Source organism: Mytilus galloprovincialis, chromosome 4, assembly GCF_965363235.1.
Source record: "Mytilus galloprovincialis chromosome 4, xbMytGall1.hap1.1, whole genome shotgun sequence".
NCBI classification, from domain to species: domain Eukaryota; kingdom Metazoa; phylum Mollusca; class Bivalvia; order Mytilida; family Mytilidae; genus Mytilus; species Mytilus galloprovincialis.
The window spans coordinates 83,903,820-83,917,621 of NC_134841.1; the positions used below are offsets into that span (position 1 = coordinate 83,903,820).

Genomic DNA, 13,802 nt, shown 5'->3' on the forward strand with positions numbered 1-13,802 from the left:
AACATTGATCTTTCAACAGTATACTCTTTCTGTAAAATATGTGATCTTTCATTCAGGATAAATGATTAATCACTAGGCGCTTGTTAGCAATATGTACTTGTGCCTACTATTGAAAATGAAAATTATTCAAAAATGATGGGGGGTTACATTATATTTCAGTTTTTTCTGTATTTTCCTTTTTAAATTTTTAGTTGTCACTCTTGCATTGATGTGAAATATATTTTGAAAGGGGGTAGGTGTCTAAATCTATCGATAGTATGAGCGCATGCACTGCCAAGAGCTACCTATAGTCTGATATTGATTGCTGTTAACTCGAGACTTTTTTATGTGTTCTTGATTCTAAATTCATCATTCGGTTGAACATATATTTTTAAGCCGATTATGACTCAAATGTGGTTTCGAGATCCACTGATGAAAATACTAAATCCGTTGGATGTGTACTGATTGATAGTCACAGATACATGATTATTTTCATTAGTCGTTCTTGACTTTGAACTAGCTTTCAGTAACTGCGAGTACTTTCAGATATGTACTTCGTGTCTGTTTGTTTTTGGAATGTATAAGTACCTAGCCACGTCTACTTTGTGTGTTTGTTAGATATATGTCTATGTGTATCCATCTGATGATGTAAGCCATTTTCAACTGAATTTCATAGTTTGTTCTTATGTTGTACTGCTACACCAATTTCCCAGGTTAGGGGGTTAAGCAAACATATTTATCCCCGTCGTGAACACAGATTGTGGTGACCTCTCAAAGCAGGGTATCGGATTAAAATATCCCTTCGTTTTATTCCAAGTACAATGTATATACCAAACAGTCCAACGAACACTTCATGTGGAAAGGTCTTACTGCAGTCATAGAAGTAATAAAATAATTCCTTGTTGTAGGTGACCATATTGATATACACAAGTCATCCTTTTGGTTACTAGTTATACGGAGTAGTCCGGCGATACTTTTTTACTTGTACATACCGAACAGTACAACGAACGCTCCCTGTGGCTCGGTGAAGCTATAAACATGAAAGTAATATAATACTTCACTGATGTGACATAAAAAAGGTCCATGTTACCATATTTCTATACCCCAGTCATTATTTAATTATTAGTTATACGGAGTAGTATCAGTTATTCACGATACTTTTTAGTAGTAAGATCAGTTTTGGTCTAATTATTGTAAAATAACAAAAAGCAAGTTAAGAGCAAATATGAATACATTTTATTAAATTTGAAAATACTATCAGAAGTAGTTTTCCCATGTCAAGTTATTAGGATTCGATGTACTTAGTCTATTTTTCAAATTGTTAAAGTTTCAATTATTTGTATACAATGTTATTGCAGTCTGTTTCCAGGAAAACACTTGAATTAGTTATGAATTGAATCACACTTCAATGTCACTTTCTGAGTCTGATGGGTTATATTGTGATGGATGACTATTGTCTTGTCCTCCCAAACTTCTGGCTAACGACCTTGTCATTTCATCCTCAGCTTTAATACGTTTATGTTTCGTACGCCGATTTTGAAACCAAACCTTGACCTGTAACACAATAAAGATCAATTTACATTTTAATGAATCTCTGATGCATTGTTCAAAATTTTAATTGTCGATAAAAATGATTAATATCTGCAATCTAACTTTAAGTAACATTCAACGAATGGTGCAATACCAAAATTATGAATTTTATCACGCAATCAGATAAAATAAGTAGAAATTTGTCAAGCTTCATTTAACACAAAGTTTTCCTTGTTTGTTTAATAAGGCATTAGTTATAATTATCTGATAGAAAAGTGTGAAAATAGTAATTGTAATACAGTGAATTTGTTTTCTTCCTTTTAAACTGTTTGTACTGATTACAGATTCATGCAGATTCAATATTTTATTATAGTCTCACCACATGCATACAAACATATAATGGGATTCACAGGAATAATCTTAAAATATTGAAACATTTTTGCATTGTATACACCAATCTTAAAAAAATTATGAGGACTCTTAAGACACAATGTATACAGATCAACAAATTTTAACACATTTACAAGATTTACAGTGTCCATCTATACTAGATGAAAGAAAATATTTGTTTCTTTTAGAACGAGTGAAATAAGATATTGGTTCTTCTCAATAAAATTTTGTAGCAGGTTTTGGCAAGCAAAGTAGCAACATTGTCGTTATTGAATTAAAAAAAATCGGTATCTGATAATAGGCTACAACTACGCTGAATAAATCGCTCTGAAATTTTTCATTTCTTTATATATATATATAAATATATATATTTTTAAGTATGTGTATATGTATATTATATCTCATGAGCACAAGCATGTGTTGCTTATGTCGTAATTTGTATATTTGTCTATGCGATTCCTGCAGATTTTAAGATAACCCACTGATCTCCTTCAATAAATCATTTTTGAAACGTATTTTATAGTGCTTTTGTCAGCACTGACGACTGCACAAAAACTTGTTTTGTTCCTTAAACACCGAAGTCCATATTATTTCGGGTCATGGGTCAATTTGTTCTGGATAGATATCTTAACTACCGTGTAGGTACTTGTAGATATTCTTAACACCTTGAACTCTTGATAAATGATCATGTAAAAACTGTATTGTAATATGAAATTTATATAGGTTATTAGCCCATAAAATGTCGATCTGAGAATAATACAAATAGCTCATTAGTATTGTTAACGACGCCTAAATTAAGACTATCTGATCCCGATCTTATTCCGATAAAGTGTCATATATACTGACATATTTCCATTGAGACAAGGATCTAAGTGACAGGACTCTTATTGTAAAAACGGGTAATTCTAATGCCTTATTGGCTAAGAACAAAAGGTAACAAAACTTTTTTCACACTATGCATTAATTTGAGATGGCAATTTTTGTTCTGAATATAAAGCTGCACGAATTAGTCCTCAAGATGGCATGTCAAAATGTAGCGATCCGAGCCAGTTTTGAGTATTGAATAACTCGATCATGTCTCTGACGAAAATCAGTCTTCAGAATATTGCTTTCTTCAACCATTAGATGCCATTAAATAATGAAGCATATACGTTAATAAATTTATTATAAATCATCACAATTCGAAAATATTGCGGAAATCTTATATCTTTTTTATGTAATATAGATGACCAACACATTCAATCAAATTTCCACAGGTACGAAATATTTTGCACACATTTCAATCTTCGCCCAGTAATCAATTTCGAATTCAGGGATAACCGATGAATTGTTTCTTTTCTCTTGGATTTATTGGTGGATATATCAATCAAACTATTTCCAGATATCATGAGAATTATTCATTTTTCAGTAGTGACCAACGAGTCCCCTCTTTGAAAAAGATCCCCTTGCTCGTGTAGGATGTTTTGAACACAACAACCAAAGCAATATTGAACAAGAAATTGTCACGGCCAGTGATAGAATGGAGAATATTACATTTTTAATGTAAAGTAACACTAAAATCATCTGATTAACGCGCATACTAATTGGATACTGCACGAATTGAAAGTAACATAAAAAAAAACTTTCTACTTTTGAAAAAAAACACATTGTAGTTCTAACCAATCGAACGTTTCCCAATATTATTCAAGTAAAGCTATTGAATAAATCGAACAACATTAATAATTGGAATAAACTGTTGTGCTCTGGATCTCGCGGAAATGTTTCTTTTACATTAAATATAGTAACCACTTATCAACGGGAAAAGGACAGTCGAAAGAACAATGATCATTGATATTCATCTGTGACATCAATATTGATAAAGGTGATATATCCTGCCTTACTTTAAGGTTTTTTAACGAGAGGAAAACCAACTTATTTATCAGAAGTACTCTTACACGAATTCAAGAAAAATCACAGTAGAAAATATATATTAATTTGAAATATCTCGTGAGTGGTGCTATAGATTACTTATGCCAGTGTTGCATATATAAAAAGGGGGATAAAAAGGAAACCATAACGAAATATATGTCAATATGACAGCGATCCAACGACAAAAACATACACTATTAAAGAAGGGAACGCAGTCTTCAAAAATAGATAGAATTCTACACAATAAGTAAAGCTTAAGAAAGTCCCAAGTCCATAAAAGTATTGGAAAAATAAAATACTAGTTTGAGTAAAATGGCTATAGGTATATCTTATGTCAAACGTCAAACATTACTTGATCTAAACATTCGTTTTAACAATAAAATGACCATATTTTTACGGGGGGGGGGGTGTTATTAATTAAGTTGATACTTGCATGAGATCAATATTTGTTGGTCAACATCTAAAAAGGACAAAAGGATTTTTATTCTCCCTTTTGGAAAATTGAATAATACATGTATTTGTATAACAGTGTGCTTCACAAGTATCACAGTCAATTGCTAGATATAAGTCAATTTACAGTAAATTGAGAATGGAAATGGGGAGTGTTTCAAAGAGACAGCAATCCGACTAAAATGTAGAAAACAACAGAAGGCCACCAATGGGTCATCGACACAGCGAGAAAATCCCGCAACCGGAAGAGGGATTCAGCTTCAACAAAGATCTGTACTAAATCAGTGAAAATTGACTTCATACTATTAAAACTCCAAAACATATCAATAAATGCATGTTTTAGAAACATATTGTTATCCTGAAATATCTTTGAAATATTTGTCTCTGTTTTTTTAGCAAACGTACAGACTTCATTATTTATAGCATTGTCATTAACAAACAATATATACGGAGAGCCTGAAATTAGACCTTAAAATGGATCAACGACAAATAATATTTTAAAATCGCTAATGAGTTTTAATCAACAATAGATCATTTTAAATGCCGATATGAAATTCCGCTGCAATAATTTTACACAATAAATGTTACTTAATTTATAAGTAATTTATTACACAAGTCTAGCTGCATTCGAAGAGGTAAAGGGTTAATTGTCTGTCAAGTCATAGTTTTGTATAAAGTTAATTTTCCGTAATCAAAATGTATCCTCAAATTACTTAAAATACCACACCATGTTAACCTTGGTGAGAATTTATTGCTTCAACATGGTAATTTACACAATTATGTTTTAACAATTAGCCATTTATTTATTCCTAACTGGATTGGAATGACTACCACAGTTGGATTACTGGACACTTTTTGATACGGCCATATTGAATAAATAAACAATGTTACTTAAAAAGGGGGAAGAAAAGATCACATTGGGACAGTTAAAAATTGAAAGTAGAAAGAAAACACCGTGAAAAAACAAACGACGAAATGACGAAAACAAGTCTAAAAACCAATTTGAACACGAATATGAATTTAAGTATGAATTACATCGAATAAATGATGTATTTCGTCAACAAATTAAACGGCGTAATTCTACATTGACAGTGAGTGTGCGATAAGGGCCTAGTCTGTTCTTTTCTTTTACTGAAATTTGAACTTTTAATTTGAAGCTTCAAGTAATGTCTTTTTTTAAATTTGAGGTGTGACAAAATAAATCCCAAGCGGTTATCTACCCACATTTAATGCACTTTTCACGTCACTAAAAAAATCCGTTCTATTTGTTTATAAATGGAGTTTTTGGTCAGTTTTGCATAATTTTTAGACCAATGAATAATCTACTGTATCACAAATTTTAAAAACAAGTAGACTAATAGACAAAATGAATTTACAATGGTATACCACATGCGGAAAAAGATGTTCAGCTGAAATACTGAAACAGCTTTCATTGAGAGTGTAAAGAGGTGTGGCAAATGTTCCCTTCTCCTGCAATAATTTGTTTAACTCATAAGATCTGATTCGAAAATTTTAAAACCTAGTCTTACTTGATGATATGATTGTCTAAATAGTTATCGACAATATTTCGTTCGTTCAAATTAAAAAAAAAAAATTTTCAGGCGCTTTACATTGGATATGAAACTCTTTTTCTTAAAATGTTGCTACGAAGATTTTTTTTTTAACTTTTTTATATATATATATATATATATATATATATATAAAAAAGTTTAAAAAAAAATCTATATATATATATATATATATATATATACGATTAAACATGCATGGTAGCTTTACCTCATATTGATGATATACTTTGTTAAAATCATTAAGAAAAAATGCAGCTGACTGTACTAAAAACTTTATTCTTTTCAACGTTTAGTCCAGCTTTGATCGAATGGTTTGAATAAAAACTACAGATACCCGGCATGATATACATTGAGACCAATAGTATCCAATCTCTGCGTGTACTAGCATGTGAAGATGCTTAGTACTGTTGAACCTTCTTGAATTGATCAAGACCGCGGAAATTGTATTTGAAGTTTGTCTCATTTACTTCCTCTATTCTTAATTGGATTTATTATTTACTTAAGTATAAGTATTAAAATTCAAAGGTTAACTATTTTTATCTGTCCGTTTAGTAGTATTCTCGAGAGATGACATCTCAATTCTATCTCAAAGAATACCATAAATACAAAATATACAAATTCATTACAGAATTGCATATAGTATATCGAAATTTGACGTCTGACACATTTTATGAATTAGAAAATGCGATTGCTGAAATGGTACAATTGACAATTACCTTTTGAAATAAAATACTTCTTTGTTCATCGCTGCGCTTTTGTTTAACGATTATAACGTATAAATGCACCTATTTAACTGAACTGAATATGTATGCGGTTATTTGTGCATTTTAGATGTGGATAAGAAAACTTTAACAACCGTTTGCACATTTTACAATCAGTCAGATTAACCATATAATTTCTAATAAGTATGTGTCAGGAGGCATTTAATGGGTCTGTTGTGCAATAGATAGGATGAAATATCATTCGCATCTTCATATATAACGCATAAAAATGGCATCAGAGGTAGGTAATCCATGGTCATCATTATAAATTAACTAATGACAAAATTTTGAATTTATCGAAATTTTAAGGATTTTCTAACCAAGGAATAGATTACCTTAGCTATATTTGACATAAACTTACGACATTGTGGGGCCTCAATGCCCTTCGTTATTTATTTTGCCTTTTTATTTTTTTTTATCCGAGCGTCACTGATGAGTCTTTTTGCAGATGGAACGCGCAACTGGTGTACAAATGTTAATCATGGTATCTATGCATAGTTTATTCTTACTCAAACATTTCCAGTATTAAAATCATATTTTAAAATTTATTTGAAAAGGAAATTTACCTGTGTTTCAGTTAAAGCTAGTCCTGCGGCTAACTGTTTTCTTTCTTGTCCAACGACATAGTGATTGTTCTCAAAGGCATGTTCTAGGCGTAGTAACTGAGAAGGAGAGAAGGCTGTTCTCATTCGTTTTGGCTTTCGCAAGTGTGGGAACAGTAAATTGGAATTTGCACCTGCATATAAATGAAATAATAAACGTTACTATTGTACAAAAAATATGCTTATTTACACTTTATCTTGGAAATTGAACTTTTGTGTGTTATTTACATCTTTATTCAGATCTTAATTTGGTCATTCCACGATTAACTGAATGACTAATTACATGAAATAGGAATTAGCAGATTTTTAAACCTGGAATTATATTTTCAATATATCAGAAAACATATCCATGGTGATGTGTGTTTTTTTTTGTGTTATTTGAATGATGGGTTTATATCATATTTTAACGATTCAGTCTTCTATTTTATTTACCAATAAATAAATAAATTAATTAGTTTTTAATATAATAATACAGAATTTGACAAATGATATGTAAAATGTAGAAAGAAATTCCTTGTTTTTTTTGTATTTTTGATTTTAAATGCGTGATTTAAATTATTATTTTTTAATACACAGTTTAGGAGAAATTCAATGTTTCAAACGTGCACCTTTATGTGCTTGTTATTGTTTTTTTAATAGATTTAAATGAATGCATTTAGTGTGTTCATTAATATCTTCAGAAAAAGTAGCCTTAATACAAACATATAATTATTATAAATTGTGGATTTTTTAATTTAATGTTATAAAACACGAGATTTACTCAATACATATATAATAATCATAAAATATTATACTGAATGTTTGGGTTTTTGTAAATACCTCATTATACTAATTTCAACTATTTTATCCTCCTTCGGGTAGTGCATAAAACATTTCAAACAGAAGTAGTGTACATGTCATAACCAAATTGTCATCTGATTTCTACAGAAGTGATGTCATAACCAATGCGACAAATGATGGCTGCAATGTGTTGAAGTTTAACTCGCTCGTCTTAAGTTTTTACACAAGTCTTTGTGTACATTTAACACCTCAAAACTCGTATATTGTGATGAAAAAATGAAAAGTCATCGAACAATGTGATTTATATACACAATTCACAAAAATACGTACCTTGATTGCTCGGCTGAAAATTGTTTGTGAGTGGTAATGGCAAATAAAAAGGGTTATTTCTCTCATTAGATCCAGGAATACAAAAAGTTCTGAAATCTTCTTGTGTCCGAGACATATATTCTTGAGATAAATAATGTCCATACTGCGCATACTGCAGTTTTCTTAAAATATTGTCATTTGAAAAAGCATCATATGTTCCGAACGGTAATGGTACTCTACATGGGTCGAAGTGTTCTTCACTGTTCCGGTTCTGAGTACATGAATTGCAGTCATCACTTTCTGTTGAGTTTTTACGTTTCCGTCTCGTATCCTTATCTTGAGAGTTTGTTTTTTCTTTGTCAGTATCACCTAATATTGATTGTATGGTAAACCCTGAGTTGTGCCGAGGAGTAGAAATTGACATGATTGTCATTTTTTATCTTGAAACCACAGAAATTTCAATCAACATCCCAATAATCATTCACCTAGAAATATTATTGCAGTTTCAACCTTAGCGGAAAATAAATTTATGATTTCCTTTATTTGGTGTAATCAATATTATTTTAATTTCAAACAAAGAAACTGAATTGAATGATAAAGCTCCGCCCTCACTATTTCTGACTGACTGGACTGTTTCATGGTATCGATGTCAGTGTCGTCTCGTAAGGTCAACAACTCAATTTAAATCTAATCACTAAAGTGGCAGAGGGCGGTCTTTAAAACGTGTTAATTTTACATTATAGACTGATTCATAAATCAAAAATTAACAACTGTTTACTGCTTAAAACAGCAAATGGTTAACAACAGCAATATTTCTGTCATATAAAGAAAAATCAGAATTTAAAAAAAAAAACTAGTGTAAAACCTAGACAAAAGCAAAGTTTAACGATGATGAAATATGTATTTGTGTATTTTGTATAATTATTGTTAATAATAGTAAACTGCTGCATTAAAAATCAATATATATTCTATAAGCTGTATTGCTTCTGAATAAAGTATTATTACAGAGTACATTATTTAAGGAAATTTAAATAATTACTGGTAGATGTCATTAATCTAAGATAGGTCTTCTTTTTCTGCAACATTAAGTGTTGAAAAAAGTAGAATACTACTTTTATTGCGTCAGTATAATAAAATATTTGTTTCATTTTTAAACTTTTTGTGCTCCTATGTTTAAGAGTTCATTATATACAAGCAAGGAGGTTATATTAGAATAATATAACCTCCTTGATACAAGGTTCCAGTTAAATTCGACGACCCGAATTTACGAATTATAAGTAATTTAATTACAATCATCTACATCGCAGACACTGGATTTCCTTTTTAAATTCCAAAGTAAACAAAACAAAATTTGAAACATGCGAAGGTTAACGCATTACTTACAATTCTGGGGCCTGTTTATCGAAACTGTTCTAAGTTCCGTCTAAAGAAATTCTTAGGACAGAATTTAGGATAAAGTTAGGACCGACTTACGACATGTCTCAGCATGCACATCGAAGCTATCTTAGGAATATCTTAGCTAGGACGTCCTAAGCGATGTCCGAAGTATTGTTAAAAAAAATACAAATACAATGTAAAAAAAATAAAATATCATATAATATGTTATCAATAATTTTGTTTTTTTTTTAATATAGTTAATTAGAAAACTAATTATTGGTTTTAAATTAAAGGTAACAAATTATTATTGTATAAGAAGTTGGTCTAAGGACATGTCCTAATCCTAAGAGAGCTGCGATAAACAGGTCCCAACTCTTTGATAAATCAAGATTAAAACTCTGATCACTTCCGTTATATTGGAATGGGATGATTTGGACATCAATGAAAAAGCAACTTACAGACAAAAATACATCTGGTGGCATCAAAATATGTCCTGTATGAGATCGAATCGACTATAAGCAGTTCTTTACATATATGTTTACTTTAACTCATTGTTTTTCACTATCAATCATGGATTAATTGTAGTACCCTGTTGCGAAATTTGTTTCACAAAATATTGTTTTTTTAAGAATAAACCATTTTAATATATTGCAACTCATCCTAATGTGTTTTGTAAACTTATTGTTTACATCTTTCCAACTTCTTCAATTTCACGTTCAGATAGACTCATGATGCCCTGCCACGCAATACGCCACATTTCAGCTAGTGTCTGCATTGTCCAAGTGGACATTACATTTAGGATACCATTGAACTATAAGATCTACTTCACATCTAGATCTTTTTCTTGAATGACATAGTCCGACTTTCTTTCACTGAAAATAATGAACATTGTAAATAGTTCTATTACAAATATCTTAAATGAGTAACGGATCATACATCATAATTTGTAAACAATCCTACGGATTCACACAAAACATTCTCTGACACTTAAATGATTTAGATTCTTTTTATTTATATTAACAATATACTTGTTCCGTTTTGAGGACGAGTTTTGCAATGAAGTAACAGTTTTCCTTTTGGAACAAATCGTTCTGCTCTTTTTGCCGAGTTGTGAATGTATTCATATGAGGGACATAAGAGAGACATTACATAGACTAGCATATTAATCTATTGCAATAAAAAATCATAATATCTAATAAAATTTATAGATTTAGCTATCAAAGTCCTTATATTTGTATAGAGTAACATTCGTTTATAGTGGAAAATTGTTTTAACGTTGAATAAGCTACAATAAAAAAGTAATTGCTAGTAATACATTACCGTAAGTTATCTCTGGTCAATCAATTTATTTTTTTTTTTTTAGGTGTTCACAGTTCATTTTTTTTTTATCTTTATTCAATTCTTCAACATATATATACAACAGATATATTACATATTACACAAAAATATCACAAAGCAATGTTTTAAGTATAATCATATATATATAATCAGCACAATAATTAGAAATTAAATGTTATGACACCTTCGGTTTCTTGTACCAGAATATTATTTTTTAAAAAGTGTTTCTCAAAAACATTTCTCATACATTTTGCATCACACAAATATTCATACAGGTAAGTTATATAATGTTTTACAGTGTATTTAAATAGTCTAATAAGATCAACATTACTGTTTAAATTTTTAAGTAAATTCCTTCTTCTGAAGATACAATATCTCGCTACAGATAACATGAAATTGACAAAACTTACATTTACGCCTTTGATAGATCCAAATAAACCAAACATAAATACCTCTTCATACACTAAATTATCAATTTTGTCAGAATCAACATTATCAAATAAAACTGACAACTTCTGTTGCATAAACAGATGAAATTCTACTAATTCAGAACATAATAGAAATAAATGAGTGATATTTTCTACTTCCTTTTCACATACATCACATACATTGTAATTTATAAGTTTCATAGTCATAAGTTTAGAATTTGTGAAAATACAATAATGTGCTATTTTAAAATCTAGATCCATTAAAATAGATGGTTTCCAATAGAAATTAACGTTTTTCCATACTTTACAAAGATCATTCTCTTCAATCTCAAAAACTTCTGTCCACTTTTTATAGCAAATAGGATGCTGACATAGTTTACTAGTAAGTAACAAATACAGTTCTTTTGTCGAACACATAGAAAACTCTGACAATTTATCTTTGAAAATGACATTAATATTTATAGAGCGAGAAACATTTCTCCTATGAATATTTTTATGAATAATTTCTGTCCATTCTTTAGGCAATGCAACTTTTAAAGTATTATATCTTTTAACAATACTGTTAATATCACAATGATTAGTTACATTTTGTATCATCTCAACTATAGCCATTTCTGGTAAAAACCCCTCTATAACTTCATAACATATATCTTTTACTTGAACAATTCCAGCATTTATAAAATCATACCATATAACAGTTTTTCCATCGAACAACACATTTGGATTACAAAATAAGGGTTGATCATATACATTTTCAGTGCTAAGATCAAATTCAATATCATCTCTTAAGAGATCAAAACCTTTAAACATTTCTTTGTAAACATTAGGAATACACTTCAAGTTTTCTGGTAAAGAAATGAATAATATTTCTTCTGATAAGTTCAATCATTTATGATCATCAAGGGCAGACAAATTATTTGATTCATAGTCATTCATAGTCTTTTTCAAAAATGATGAACGGTTTTTTATATTGGTATGTAATCATTTTAAACGTTTCAAATTTATGAAATTATATTCGTACATCAATGTTTTTAATACACCAATAACAAAACTGAAATATATTGAATTGATACATTTTGTAATTATTCAAAATTATATCAGAAACCTAAACTTAATTATAAAATAATGAACCTGTTAAAGGGAGACAATTCTCGCATAACTGTTTCGAATTGGCACATAATACAACGGAATGCCACTCTTGCTTAATGCATACAAATACGGGGTGCCGGACAAAAGTGAGTTTGGTTCAACAAAAATGAGTTCAGTTTAACAAAATTTGTAGCATACTACAAATTTAAAACTTTGTCATACAAAATTATCTTTCAGTGGACAAAAGTTACTTTTGTCATGACAAAATTCATTTTTGTAACACAGACTTTACTTTTGTTAACTAATTTGAAAATTGGGCGACAAAGGTCAATTTCGTATGCAAATTAGTTTAGTTTGGATTCTGTGAACTAATTTGCATACAAAATCGACTTTTGTGACACAAAACTGACTTTTGTGAGACAAAATTGACTTTTGTGAGACAAAATTGAAAAAATTGAACTTTGTCTCAAAAAACTTGACTTTCGTGCGACAAAATTGACAAAGTTGAATTTTTTCTCACAAAAGTCATTTTTGTCTCACTTAAGTCAATTTTGCCTCACTAAAGTCAATTTTGTCTTTACAAAATTGACTTTTGTGAGACAAAATTGACAAAATTGAATTTTGTCTCACAAAAGTCAATTTTGAGTTCACAAAATTAAATTTTGTCTCACAAAAGTCAATTGTGTCTCACAAAAGTCAATTTTGTCTCACTAACGTCAATTTTGTCTCACAAAATTGAATCTTGTCTCACACAATTGACTTTTGTGTTTTAATTTCCCTATCAGGTAACAAAAGTCAATTCGGTATGCAAATAAGTTTATATTTGCATACCTTTTTGACAAAATTGACTTTTGTCATGACAAAACTGAATTTTGTCTACAAAAATGAGTTTTGTCATCACAAAAATGAATTTTGTCATCACAAAAATGAATTTTGTCATGACAAAAATGAATTTTGTCATCACAAAATTGAAGTTCTCATAAAACAAGTCTGTATCACATAGTTTTGTAAGACAAAAATGATTTTATTATGACAGAATTGAATTTTGTACAAAACCACAAAAGTCCCATTCGGCGCCCCGTAACAAATGGCACATCAATATAATTAATTAACTGTGCAATCGTGCGCTCCACCTTCAATGATGATTCTAAATTATAAATATAACCAAAAGTTGTTAATCTATAGATAGTGAAGACTAATGAAAGCTAATCCACCGTAAAAATATTTCTTTGCAATTTTTTAAAACTTCCTCAGAAAAATGCTCGAGCCACTCGACTTTCATAGCTCATAATT

At 29.9% G+C, this 13,802-nt stretch overlaps 1 long non-coding RNA gene across 1 annotated transcript; it reads right to left on the minus strand.

Annotated features, from left to right (window-relative positions):
- Positions 1-1,322: 1,322 nt before the first annotated feature.
- Positions 1,323-8,437, minus strand: LOC143073189 (uncharacterized). Its single transcript, XR_012977417.1, has 3 exons — positions 8,299-8,437; positions 7,153-7,322; positions 1,323-1,533 (listed from the first exon to the last, which is right to left on the minus strand). It is a non-coding gene; the product is annotated as an uncharacterized LOC143073189 (long non-coding RNA).
- Positions 8,438-13,802: the final 5,365 nt, after the last annotated feature.